Here is a 13,197-nt window from a genome sequence, read left to right on the forward strand (position 1 = left end):
TTTTACTTGCTGAAACATTTAGGCATAGCCCATACCATATAAAAAAAATTCAGGAACATTCACTGCATGAGTGAAGGAAAAAAAGAAAGAACATGATACACATGTAAATGCAAACAACATTATTCATTTTTGAATACAGGCCGGGTATTAGTACCCTTACCACTAGTGGCACCACCACCCCTAGTACGGACACTACGCCGTGGGGGAGTAGTGGGGGACCCACTCATGGGTGTGGAGGACACACTACTACTTTGGGTAGAAGTGGTTTGGTGCTGACCTAACAAAGTAGTTGCACTGAGGCTGAGTTGCGTTTGTAGGGACATCAATGCAGTTGTTTGGCCGTTAATAGCTTGGGTCTGTTCAACCATATTGGCATTTAGTGCTCTAAAATTAGTAGTTTGGCCCTGAATGGCTTGGCCAATTTCTGCTAAGCGTGTGTCTAATGTGGAGACAAGACAAATTTGTGTCCCTACATTAGCCCGCACACTTTGAGAAATTCGTCTCATTTGCAGAGCTATGTTACGCACATACCCCTTAACGGTTTCTAGTTGGGTGGTCTGCACCTCCATAAAAGCTAGTTGTTTCCCCTTGAAAAGATGGATGGATTGCGCAAACTCCTCCGCACTAGTGGGGGTGTTGGTGGCTGCAATGATTGGGGCTGCTGCCTATGTGACTGCGTATAGGGGGCCTCATTGACTGGGTGTGCTTGGTTTTGTGCAGGTTCCAACGATGGCACCGTCTCAAGGATGATTTCACTCATGTCGTCCATATTTTGCATGGGATCCGTAGGTTCAGGCATCAGTTGTGAAGGACCTACAAATGAGAAAAGAGTGGTAAGTATGCTATGCAGATTGGTGTATGGTGGGTCATGTTACCTTAGTTGGAATGGTTAGGTGTTGCTCATGCATTATGCATTGGCACAGGCTACTGTGGTGGGGACAGCCATGTGTGAAATGTGCAATGTGTTTGTGTAACAGTATGATATCTCACCTGCAGACTGGACAGTGTGAACAATCGGATGTGGCTGATGTTACTCAACAGCAGGCTGGGACTCCAGAGATGGAGCTGTTTGAAATAAGAAGACATGTTCCATAATGATCATTTGCACCTAACTGTCACTTTTTCAAATATGCTGATAAAAAGTTTACCAAAATCAAATTTTTTTACTCTGATATGATTACATAAGGAATGTGAAGACTATGAACTGAAGTGGTTATTTCAGTATTATGACTGTGAACAATATTTTAAATCCACTTGCAAATAACAGGAAAGACCAGCAGATTACACATGTAAAAGTGACTGTAAAGTGCTTTTCCAACTACCCAGAGGATTGATATGGATTAACAATCAAGTACACTGCAGCCCTACAGTAATTAGGACAGCACACATTAATTGGATCTGTGGAACTACATAACCCAGCAAAATGCACAGTCCATTATTTAGCAATGCAAGCTAGTAAAATGTGATTTTGCTGGGATATGTAGTTCCACACACAGCAATCTTTTGGACACATAAAGCATACCACCATAATAGCATGCGCACATGACATAGCAAAATGTGTAGTTGACATGTGTGGACACTTACCAGTTGGCGGTGGAGTGGGGGGCCTGTCTGTGTCAGCAATGTGGATGCCGGGAAACACCTCCGGTGGGATGATTCGGCGTAGCAGCCTCTCATAGGCCTTAAAGCAGACTTCCTACCTAGGGCCACCTCCTGTGCGACAGGCCTCTTTCTTCTCCAGGGCAAGCTTGGCTTTGAGGAGGCGCTTGATGTCATTGTATCGCTTTTTGACGTTGCGCACACTCCTCTTGTGTGTGCTAACTGCATATACCGCGGAGGTGATATTGTCCCACATCCCCTTCTTCCTTGCCACACTTGTGCGGTGATGGTGAGGACCAAGTAGTCATACAGGGGCAAGAGTGCACGCACCAGGGCCATATTCTCCTCATAAGAGAACCTGACTTTCCTCCCACTAGCTGTACGAGCTGCATCATCCTCCTCCACATTTTCAGCCTCACCCTCCTCCTCCTCCTTCTCCTGTCCTGCTTCTTCCCCCAGCACCTCCAAGTCTGCTTCATCTGCCTCCTGCACAGGCCAGTCCACCTCTGAGAAATCCCCCTCTTGCAGCTCCTCCTCTGTGTGCCTGGTACTCTGTTCCTCCTGTGAGGACACATGGCTTGTGCCTGCTTCCTCCTCATCCTCCTTAGCCACCTGCTCTGCTTCCACCATGTGGCCTCTCCCTGGCGCAGCTCTTGCTGGGAGCATGCTGGCTCTCCCTGTCCTGCCTCTGGCAGTGCTGCCTCTCACTCCCCTACCTCTCCCAGTGGTTGGGGTATTTGGGCCCAAGCTGGCTGTCCCTCTGCCTCCTCTGCACCTTATGACTGCTCCTCTCCTCTCCATCTCAAACGCCTTACTCCCTTTCAAAGGGTAAAATGGCGTCTGCGCCCCTTTATATAGGGGGTGTGATGCGTATTGCAAGGGACTAAGGTGGGCCAATAGGTTAGCATGTTGTATGGGCTGATCAAGTGTATTGGTGTAAATCGCATTCCGGTTGGCCGCAAATACGCACATGACCTAACCCGGAAATCGCACTTTTATGGCGTATTACATCGACTCAATTCGCACCTTATCGCCGTCTATTGCCATCTATCGCACTTTTCAGGTGGCATTGCGCCAGCCATTCAATACGCGATTTCTGGAAAAAAATGCGATTTTTAAAAATGGCGATATAGGGCGATTTGAGTTAAAATCGCATTTTCTGAAAAACGGTCAACACAATAAATCTCGCCCAATGTGTGCAGAGAGTTAGATTTGGGTGGGTTCAGTTGTGTTCAAACTGAAATTGCAGGGTAAAAATAAAGCAGCCAGTATTTACCCTGCACAGAAACAAAGTAACTAACCGTCTTTATTTACCATGTACTTGTCCTAAATTGTATGTACTGTAATTCTTTTTTTTTTTTCTTTTCTTTTTTTTGCATGCTGTAGAGCCTTCAGCCCCATGCAATTTTAGGAAGGTGTCTGGTACGATGAATAAAGTTTTTGTTTATATTTATTGAGACAGACAAGCCTACAGAAAAGCAAAGGGTACAACCACAACCAGGAAAAGGTGAGTCATAGTTGCCTACCCTCCTGCATTCTGCAGGAGACTCCCTGAAATAACAGCAATCTCCCTCTCTCCCTCATTAGTCTAGCAATCTCCCTCATTTCACCTAGCCCACATTACACTGTTACATTTTTGTGGGAAAAAAGGAATGAGAGATAGATACATTTACATTGAGTTATCAGCACCATTTCCCAGCACTTTACCAAGTATAGTAGCTCTTACTAACTGCTTTGGGGCTCATCTACATTTGGATAAGTCATTTGAAAATATTGCTCACAGATGTAGCAGTACACACCCAAGCTTCTAGGTGCCACATTGACAATCTATTTTCACAATCTCTCCATATATGGAACTAGACACGCCCTTTGGGTGAAGCATGACACGTCCCTCCAATGGGGCGGTGTGCAAAATTCTACGACCAACTATAATCTCCCTGAAATTAGTTTTCAAAAGTAGGCAAGTATGAGGTGAGTGTATGTGGGCTGCAGGGGCAGGATGCAGCGACTGGCTGGAGACACATAAGGGGTTGCTAGCTGGAGAGACAGAAGGGGGCTGGCTGTAATTAGGTGTGTGCGAGCGGTAATGCAGACAGTGACAGAGACACTTTTCTCCCATTATGGGGGTCACCTGTGGTGAGTGCAGCGACACAGTGAGCCACCGAGGCTACAGTGTGGCGAGCCCGCAAGGGGCTTCTTTACGCTCACCCCCTCTGTTGGCATACTGACCATTAGAATCCCGACTGTGGGCCATCTTACCACACCCTGCAGTGGCAGCCTGCACAGGAAGTCACGTGCTGCAGTGGAGGAGCCCAGCCCCACAGACCTGTAAAGAGAAGCAGCAGCCTGCACACTGGCAGCCAGCCACCCCACAGTAGAGGCTCAGGCAGGTCCTGCTGGAGATACACAAGGGGGATGGGGAGTAATGTGTCCTGGAAGCAGAGTAACTAGCAAAAGTTTGTAAGGGCCCCCTATTTACTGATGGTGATAAATGTAGGTAAAACATATTACTTAGACAGCAAAGATGGGCCCCCTTCACCTCTGGGTCCCATAGCAGCTGCACCCCTTGAACCTATGGTAGTTACGCCCTTGCCTGGAAGGGTGTGGGGGGTCAGTTGTAACTTGTGTAGTGTAGCGTGTGCAGAGAGGGACGTGCAGTGTAGTAACGGTACTTGTTTCCTAGCACGGCGCCAACGATTTAATCTTATTACATCATTTTGATCGCATGCGACCAGATTACATGCGATGCGATCAAAATGATGATTTAATTGTACAGGCACCCTGATGGGTGATTACTATGTTATATGCACCCCCATTGTTACCGCCACTGCCACTATTAACGCCAACCCGAAGCGTGGTGAGCGCAGCAAGCCCGCAAGGGGCGAGGGTAAATTTCCTCCGAACTTTTCATACCCCCACTATCCATGTCGGCGTGGAGTTGATTTTATACAGTGTGGCGAGCCACTGAGCCCGAAGCGTGGCGAGCGCAGCGAGCCCCACAAGGGGACGCGGATAACTTCACATGTATTCCGCGTCCGCTCGCCACGCTATAGAATCAACTCCACGTCGATGTTGATAGTGGGGGTATGAAAAGGTCGGAGGACGCGTACCGCCGTCCCTCGCGGGCTCGCCACGCTTTGGGTTGGCGTTGATAGTGGTGGTGGAGTTAACAATGGGGGTGCATTTAACATAGTAATCACCCATGAGGGTGCCTTTACAATTAGAAATTGCATCGCATTGCATGCCATTTTAATGGCATGCAATGTGATTACAAAATTGTACAGTGCGGCTCTTAGGATCCGAAAATCGGGTCCCATCGCATACCACTAATTAAGGCATGCGATGGGCACCGTGCTAGGAAACAAGTACCATATTAACGGTAGTTTATGCAGGGAGTCCTGTCAGTGTCCACCTTTACAGAGTCCCTTAGACCAGCTAGAACCTCTAATACTTCTTGTAGCTGGGGAGTTTTGCTTATCTTTAGGGCTCTACTTGGAGCAATGTGTGGGGGGGGGATGGGACCAATTCCCTTTCTGGCACTCAGCACCAAAATGATAGCGGGGTTTAGGACACTGAGTGTCCTAGGAGGGTGCCTAGAAAGGAGTGGATTTGCTCAGGCTGCGGTTTTGTGGATTTGGGAGTCAAGCCCAAATAATGTGGAAATACAAGAACAGAGAGTGTGAAACTGCACTTGTAATATACAATTTTAATAAAATAGTTATAGTAAAAAGTAGTCAAATATTTAATTCAAACATTCCATAAAAAAGTGCTAGTACTAAGTAGTTTGAATTAGAGCATGGATAGTCACCCAAAGTTCTAATGGAGTGGTGTCCTGTGTCCGTTCCTAAGTTTACTTCCATGTTTGATGTCCCAATTAAAGAGGGCCGATGATGCAGAAAGGACTTGTTATGAGAGGTCGCATTCTCCAGCCCAGGGAGCGCCTGTTGTTGTAGGGCTCTACCTGGTGTTTTGATGTTCCAAATTTCATGGCTACTGGGATAAGTCAGGAAGCTGGTCCGGTCACAATGGATAAGGACAGATTTGGGGTCCAAAAGGTGGGTGTCCGGGCTCTATTCCACCAACGCGTTTCGCTTTGCAGCTTTTTCAAGGTGATATCTGGAGTACCATGTGTCAGTGTTTTATACCCAAGATACTGAGGTAGGTAATTAGCACCTGTTGCATGTTAATTGTAAAATCTGATTTCATATATTCAATATAGTCTTGTATTTGAAATAGGAGACAAAACTGAGCCTTCTTAGACCTTTTGTACTCTAAAACGAGTGTCAGAAAGTATAGAAAAACATCATTTACTAAAAATATAGTTAGAGACCCGTTTCCGGACATCCGGTTACGTCATTTCCAGGTCTGCGAACCGCACATGTTTCCACCAATACTCGGCATTAAGGCATTGTATTTAGCCTGTCTCTGTCCTTTTTAAAGAAGCCGGTTTGTGTATTTCCGGTTTTCAGATGCCGGATATTGCTGGCGTTCCCTGCATTTAGGATTTAATCAGGATGTGACAGATTATTACAATATGTTTATTTAGTTCTGTTTTGTTGTTAATTTCGGCTTTCAGAATGCACCTATTTATTTGTGGTGCGCATGTGCGATTTTACATTGTATATTGAGTATGTACATAATGCAACATATATTTAGATAATACACATTACTAGAGAATATTCAGTATACACAAGGTAATCATTGTATACACATAGGGAAATGACAAAGTGAGTGAATCAATCTGCAGAATATCGATATGAATAAAGCATTATTGACATTCATTTTTTTTCCCAACAAATTTTATTTGAGTTTTCAAATTTTCACATAAACAAAACGTACACAAATGTGTACCGAAAGAAGATTACAGGGGTAAGTATACATATAAACCGAATGATATCTCTCTCAGATGGTTAAGCTAGGAATAATCGTCACATAGGCCCTTATTCTGATCGGTGTGGCCGGATCCGATTATGCGGCCAGGACCGTGCGTGCGAAACCCCGCCTTCCATACGGATCGCCAACTCCGTCCGTACGCGGTAAGAAGCTGGCCGAACGGACCGCACGTGTATTTTTCACGGAATACGCCTCCTCCATCTAAGGGAACCTCCCCCATCATTCGATGGTCGCAGACCATCGAATGCAGGACCGAGTGGTCCACCAGCTCCCGCAACCTCAGACCACACAGACATTTTTCCGTGCAAAAGCAGGGATCTGGGCGGGCAGCTGACATCCGGCGATGTCATATGTCCGCCCCCTACATGTGCGTCATGGCCGCATTACCATACGTATGCCCAGCGTTTGCATGGGAACGCCCATGAAACGCGGGGCGTATGCATATGGTAATGAGCCCAAATAGCCCTTCACGCCCCTCTCCACCCCCTGTTCGGAGTGTTCACATATCATGCAGGATTTGGCCGTACGCCCCGCTCGCACATGCGCGGAGACGCCTCTGCACATGCGCAGACACAAAACATTGGCGGGCCGAACGCACGCGGATATATCCACACCGACCAGAATAAGGGCCATTGTTTGAGACATAAACTTGTAGAGGTATACATCAGGGCACAGCTTTAACGGAACTAGTCAATCCGGCCAGAAAGTGGGCCCTTCACAGAGTGCCTACATGTTGGCGTATCCAGCCTAAACGGTTGTAGAGACGGAAATAGCAGTACAAAAACAGTAAACAGTACAAAAACATTTAATTACATCTTATCTATGTAATAATATAGGGGGGAGAGAGTAGAGAAAAGATGGACAGAGGTAGGAGAGTGGGGGGGGGGGGGGGGTGTAGCTTGGAGGCACCCGCCACAAGTTGAGATACATCGTTATCGGATGCAGATATTATAGATCGGCATCTTGAGCTCATTATTAAATGTGTGCATCAGAGAATAACAGTGATCCTATACCAAAGTATGTCAAGCATCATGCTGAGATGCCTTCAAAATGCTTCCATCTTCTGACATATCCGGACACAGTGTTCGACGGTAGGGAGGAGTCATATTTATCAAAAAGCATTATCTTGGTCAGCATCGAGAGTAAGTGACATTATTGACATTCTTATATTCATGTGGATACATAGAGGAAAATTCTCAATATTATATAGTCATGGGTTTTTATAATTTAAGTCAATATCTTTACCTTCCTTTTTTGTTTTATATTGCTATTTTGTATCTAAGCATCATTTTTAGTGTTTTATATAGGGACTCATACAGTCTGTGAAACATATTTTGCATAAGACAAGGAGTAAGAGGATTTTCATTTTGTTTATTTTCGGGATGGGGACAATTTTCTTATAGTGGAGTCATTTTACAAAATCTATAGTCGGATGATGAAAGGAAAAGGAGGGGGGGGGGAGGAGAGAAGAGTGTGTGTGTGTGTGTGGGGGGGACGACGATGACGGAATATGCAGGGAACCAAGAGCAGTTAAGGGTTTCTGGAGAGATGGTTAGGGCTCTAGTACCGTTATACAGAGTTATTCTTGTAATCTTTATAGGATTCAAGTGTCTAAATTACTGTATTTAACTCAACGGCCTCATTCAGCCCTCCAGGATGTATAGAGTCCATCTTGTACATCCAGTACATCTCTTGTCTGCACAAGGTTTTGTAACGGTCTCCACCACGTGGAGTTCTTTTAACATGTTCTAGACCAATTAACCTTAGGCTTTTTGGATCCCCTGCATGATGCTCATGAAAGTGTCTGGAGACACGTTGGGCGAGATTTAATAGGATGAGAGATTCAGAAAGTGAGAGATTTGGTAAGAAATCTCCAGTTTTTTTAAAGTGGCAATCATTTACACTGCTAATCCAGTTTGATTTTGCAGTGTAAATGATTGCAGCTTTAAAAACCTGGAGATTTCTCACCAAATCTCTCACTTTCTGAATCTCTCATCCGATTAAATCTCACCCTCTATGTCTATATGTGTTTCATTATGCATTATGCATTCATTATTCAGCAACAAAATGTCTAGTTACGGCACAGATGGGGTACTGGCTGTAGCTGGAGACACAGAATGAGGCTGAAAACACTGAAGGGATCTAGCTGGAGAGACACCATTCCTCCCAACTGTCCCGCTAAACGATTTTTGGGGACGTTCCCGTGTCCCTCCCGCGGCCAGCAGTAGCCCGCTGCGGGGGCAGTTGGGAGTCCCCCCCCCCAATCTGACAGAATAGACACTGTGCGCATGCACACAGCGTCTATTCGTGACCGAAAACAGGGGCGTGGCTTCATTTGCATAAGCTGTACCCTCATTTACATACGCCACCCCCCCTTTTCGGACGCTCGTGCGGTGTCCCTATTCTCTCATTGATAAAGTTGGGAGGTATGGAGACACTGAATGCTGGAGCTGTAGAAACATGAAGAGGGGTAGGACTGAAGTGAACTAGTGGGAAGTGGTTGCAGAGTTCTCAATGAGCAGGATTACTGGCACATCACTGTTTTGCCCACCCAGGCTTTGCTACTGCTGTATGGAGGGGCAATGGTGGAAATTGTGAGTGGTTGGCTCAGGTGCAAAAATATATTTCGGGCCCTCCTCCTCCACTCCAACCCAACTGTGGGTTGGCAGCAGTGGGCCCCTTAGTCTATAGGGGCCCCGATGCAATGCACCTGCTGCACCAATGGTGGAGGGACCTACCTATTGATTTTGCAGTCCTGGGCTTCACAATTTCTGATGGCAGCCGTGCGTGTCATATGGTATACAGTCACTAGGTCGACAGTCATAAGATTGACATGCATTAGGTCAACACAGGCATTAGGTCAACATGGGTTTTTCACTTTTATTTTCAACCGACATGTGCCGACAGGCGGTATATTTAATGCCCTACCATCCACTAGGGTGTGGACGGAGAATATAATAACCCGAAGCATGTCGAGCGTAGTGAGCCATGCAAGTGGACCCGGTGCACTTTTTCAGTGGCCATGTCGACTGTGTTGACATTTGTGTGTGTGTGTGGGGGGGGGGGGAAATCATGTCGACCTTTTGATTGTTGACATCCCCAAAGTCGACCTAAAGCTTGTGTCATGCCATGTCAACTTTTTTTATGTGTCGACCTAAGGCCTATTGACTTTCAGTGGTCCACCTTTGTTTGGTCGACCTAATGACCCACACCCTTCCATATATTACTGAGAGGTCCTTTTGGGGTGTTGATGAGCTCTACACAGAAGTTTGTCTTTGATGTAGTCACTCAGCTTATAACTGCACACTGAGACAATCTTAAATGATTACGGTTTAATAATATTTAATATCAATCATTCACAGTGAAGCTTACAATCTATATTCCTAAAACATGCACACATACACGCTAGGGTTATTTTTATTTATTTTGGGAGAAACCAATTCAACTACCAGTGTGTTTATGGAGTGTGAGAAGCAGGGGATCTTGGCGCCTTAGGAAAAACCACTAGCAGTATTGTTTTTCCTGCCTTACATATGTCAACACTGGGGAAATGTGTGTTCCTGGCTGTGACCTTGGTGGGCCAGTGAGGGGTGCTGAATAATGGAAGCTTGGAGCTTTGATGAATCTGGATGATATACAGCGGATAAATGAAGGATGGCACACAAGGGAGCCCCCATACATTTGGCCGACTTGTCCTAAGGACAAGTCGGCCCCGACCTTCCCTGAGATCTCCCGGCAGCTTGATAAGATTTGGCACTTGATGTGCCATTTTTTACATGTGATAAATCGGCTCGATTTATCACATGTAAACCGAGGGAGCAGCAGCAGAGCAGGGTCCGGGGGGGGCTGCAGGAGAGAGTCTGGGTCCGTGGCAGAGAATGGAGAGTCAGTGGCGTCTTTTGAATAGGATTTTCTCTATTCTCCCGCTCGCCGCAGGGTCCGGTGTAGCGGTGAGAGGAAATCCTATTTTAAAAACTGAACGGCGGGGACACTGCTGGGTGGCTGGTGGGGGGCGCTGCTAGAAGGGCAGAGGCAGCGTGCAGGGGACGCTGCGGGGGACAGTGACAGTAAAGGGGGAGACGGGAGCTGTCAGTGCTAAGAAAGCCTATACAATGAATGGGAAGCCTGTGATTGGCTGAGCGCTCTCTCAGCCAATTGCTGACTGGCTAAGAGAGCGCTCAGCCAATCACCGGCTGCCCATTAATTGTATGGGCTTTTTTTTTCTCAGCACTGACAGCTCCCGGCTCCCCCTGCCCGGCTCTCCGTTACTGCCGCCTCTGTCCCCCGCAGCGTCCGCTGCCTCTGCCCTACTAGCAGCGCCCCCCGCCATCCGCCCCACAGCGTCCACGCCACTCTGCTCCCTCCACCTTCCCGGAGCACAGCTCCCTGCTCCGGCGTCCCCTGCCCGGCTGCACATAAAATTTAGCAAATCTTATGTGCAGCCGGTCCGACCTCCCGACTCTGAACCGATGCGCACAGGACCGTGCTTCGGGTTGGACCGGGTGTCTGGACATGCGATTTGGCCCGATTTCACTGCCCGATCCATCTGGCATGCCGCACTGGGCCACCTAGCTTATGATAGTTTTTGGGGTGCCACACCCTGCACCTAGATATAGCGCTAGGGACCCCCAATATACAGAGAAGCCTTGACGCGGCTTGGGGGCATGTCATACACCTGCGCAGGTATATGTAACCAATATCTCTGAATTCTATTATCATGTAGTGTTCAAGATTGTGTGCTGGAGGAACCAATGTCTAGTTTGCTATCTTGAAATATCTGAACCTTTTAATGGTCTAAACCAACCATTAAACCATTATTGGGCAATCATATCGACTGATAAAGATCTTAAGTCCCTGTCCAACAAAAAACTTATTACCAGCTACTCCAGGGGGCATAATTTGTGTGATATGTTGGTCCACAGTGATGTCACAAATTTTGACAGAATTCCATCTAACACATTCCTAGGGGGCACCCAAAAAAGGATGTGTCAAATGCACAGGCTGCGTAACGTGCAGCTACATGTGGACGGGTGATTCAATCAAACATCCATGCACGAACCAAAACTTTAAAATCAAGCACCGTTTAACTTGTTCCTCACAGTTTGTGATATGTTTTGGTTTGTCCGTGTGACAAATATTACATCGGCAAAACCGATTGCCAATTTAAGGTTTGAATGGCCCAGCATCGCCAAGCCATCCGGGCAGCGGTTTTGAAAGGCACCAGTGAACAGCCCGTAGCGCGACATTATGCGACTATGAGGCATTCACCTACTGCCATCAAACACAAAATAATAGATCACATTCCGCCTTTACAGAGGGGTGGCAATAGATCCAAGTTGCTTCTACAGAGAGAGGCAAAGTGGATCTTTACACTGGATACGCTAAGTCCTAATGGACTCAATGAAACCTTAGGTTTAAACTGCTTCTTGTAAACTGTCCTGTATTATTAATGCATTATGTACATTACGTTATATGTCCTGCTAAGAACGTGTTTTTCTATAGACCTGCTAATGTTATTTCCGACAGTCAGCTGTATGTTACTATGGTGACGTCATCATTGAGTGCCGCGGCGGGAGGACGCCCGCACGGCGCACACGGACGTTTGGTGATGGCAGAGCACATAAATGGTGAGTGTTTGTAACTGTTATTATGTCCTGATGAAAATGGCAAAGGCCCATTGAAACATTGACAGACAGGCTGGTCTCTGTGGGCCTTATTTTGGTTCATTCTTTCTGACAAAAGCCTTCTTAGATGGACAAAACCATGTGCACTGCAGGGGGGGGCAGATGTAACATGTGCAGAGAGAATTAGATTTGGGTGAGTAATTTTGTTTCTGTGCAGGCAAAATACTGACTGCTTTATTTTTACCCTGCAATATAGATCTCACTTTGAAGTAAAACCCCACCCAAATCTAATTCTCTCTGCACAAGTAACACCTGCCCCACCGCAGTGCACATGGTTTTGCCCATCTAAGAAGGATTTTGTCAGAAAGAATGAACCAAAATAAGGCCCTGTCTTCATTTCTCGTCTTGAGTGCCTCCGCTCCTTGCAAGTTATATATATATATTTATATATATATTTATATATATTTATAGTATGTCCTAAACTTTCTTGGTTGTAATTGTTTTCAGATTAAAAAAGTAGTCTTAGCTTGGAACCTGCTGTACTTTCCATGGATGGTAACTATAGTAGTAATTATTATGGTCAATGCTAAGAATTGTAATAATAGTATTTTCATTCATCAGTAGACAGCAAGGACGCTACGGTTCTTATGTGGCAGCACTTTTGGTGATTTTGGGGGAAATTTACTAAAATATGTATTCTTCTTCACATGTAATGTTGCTATGGCCAACCAATCAGATCCTGTCTACTATCTTCTAGAACAGGGCTGGGCAATTGCGGCCCTCCAGATGTTGAGGAACTACACATTCCAGGATGCTTTGCATTAGTTTTGCTATGTGGCCATGCTGAAACTGATGCAAGGCATGCTGGGATGCATAGTTCCTCAACATCTGGAGGGCCGCAATTGCCCAGCCCTGTTCTAGAAGGTACTAAATAAATAGTAGATTCTGATTGGTTGCCCATAGCAACATCAGATGTGAAGTAGAATACACATCTTAGTAAATTTCCCCCTTAATGTGAATGCTACCATAACAATAGGCACAATTTGCAGTTTCATATTGACATATATGTGGACCAGCGTGA

The 13,197-nt window shown here is 46.1% G+C and overlaps 1 long non-coding RNA gene across 1 annotated transcript; it reads right to left on the bottom strand.

Moving 5' to 3' along the window:
- Positions 1-241: 241 nt before the first annotated feature.
- LOC146029126 (uncharacterized) lies at positions 242-1,869 on the bottom strand. The gene is made up of 3 exons (XR_014455314.1): positions 1,585-1,869; positions 991-1,065; positions 242-813 (listed from the first exon to the last, which is right to left on the bottom strand). It is a non-coding gene; the product is annotated as an uncharacterized LOC146029126 (long non-coding RNA).
- Positions 1,870-13,197: the final 11,328 nt, after the last annotated feature.

The sequence above is a fragment of the Crinia signifera genome, chromosome 1 (genome assembly GCF_055691185.1).
Source record: "Crinia signifera chromosome 1, ASM5569118v1, whole genome shotgun sequence".
In the NCBI taxonomy this organism is placed as follows: Eukaryota; Metazoa; Chordata; class Amphibia; order Anura; family Myobatrachidae; genus Crinia; species Crinia signifera.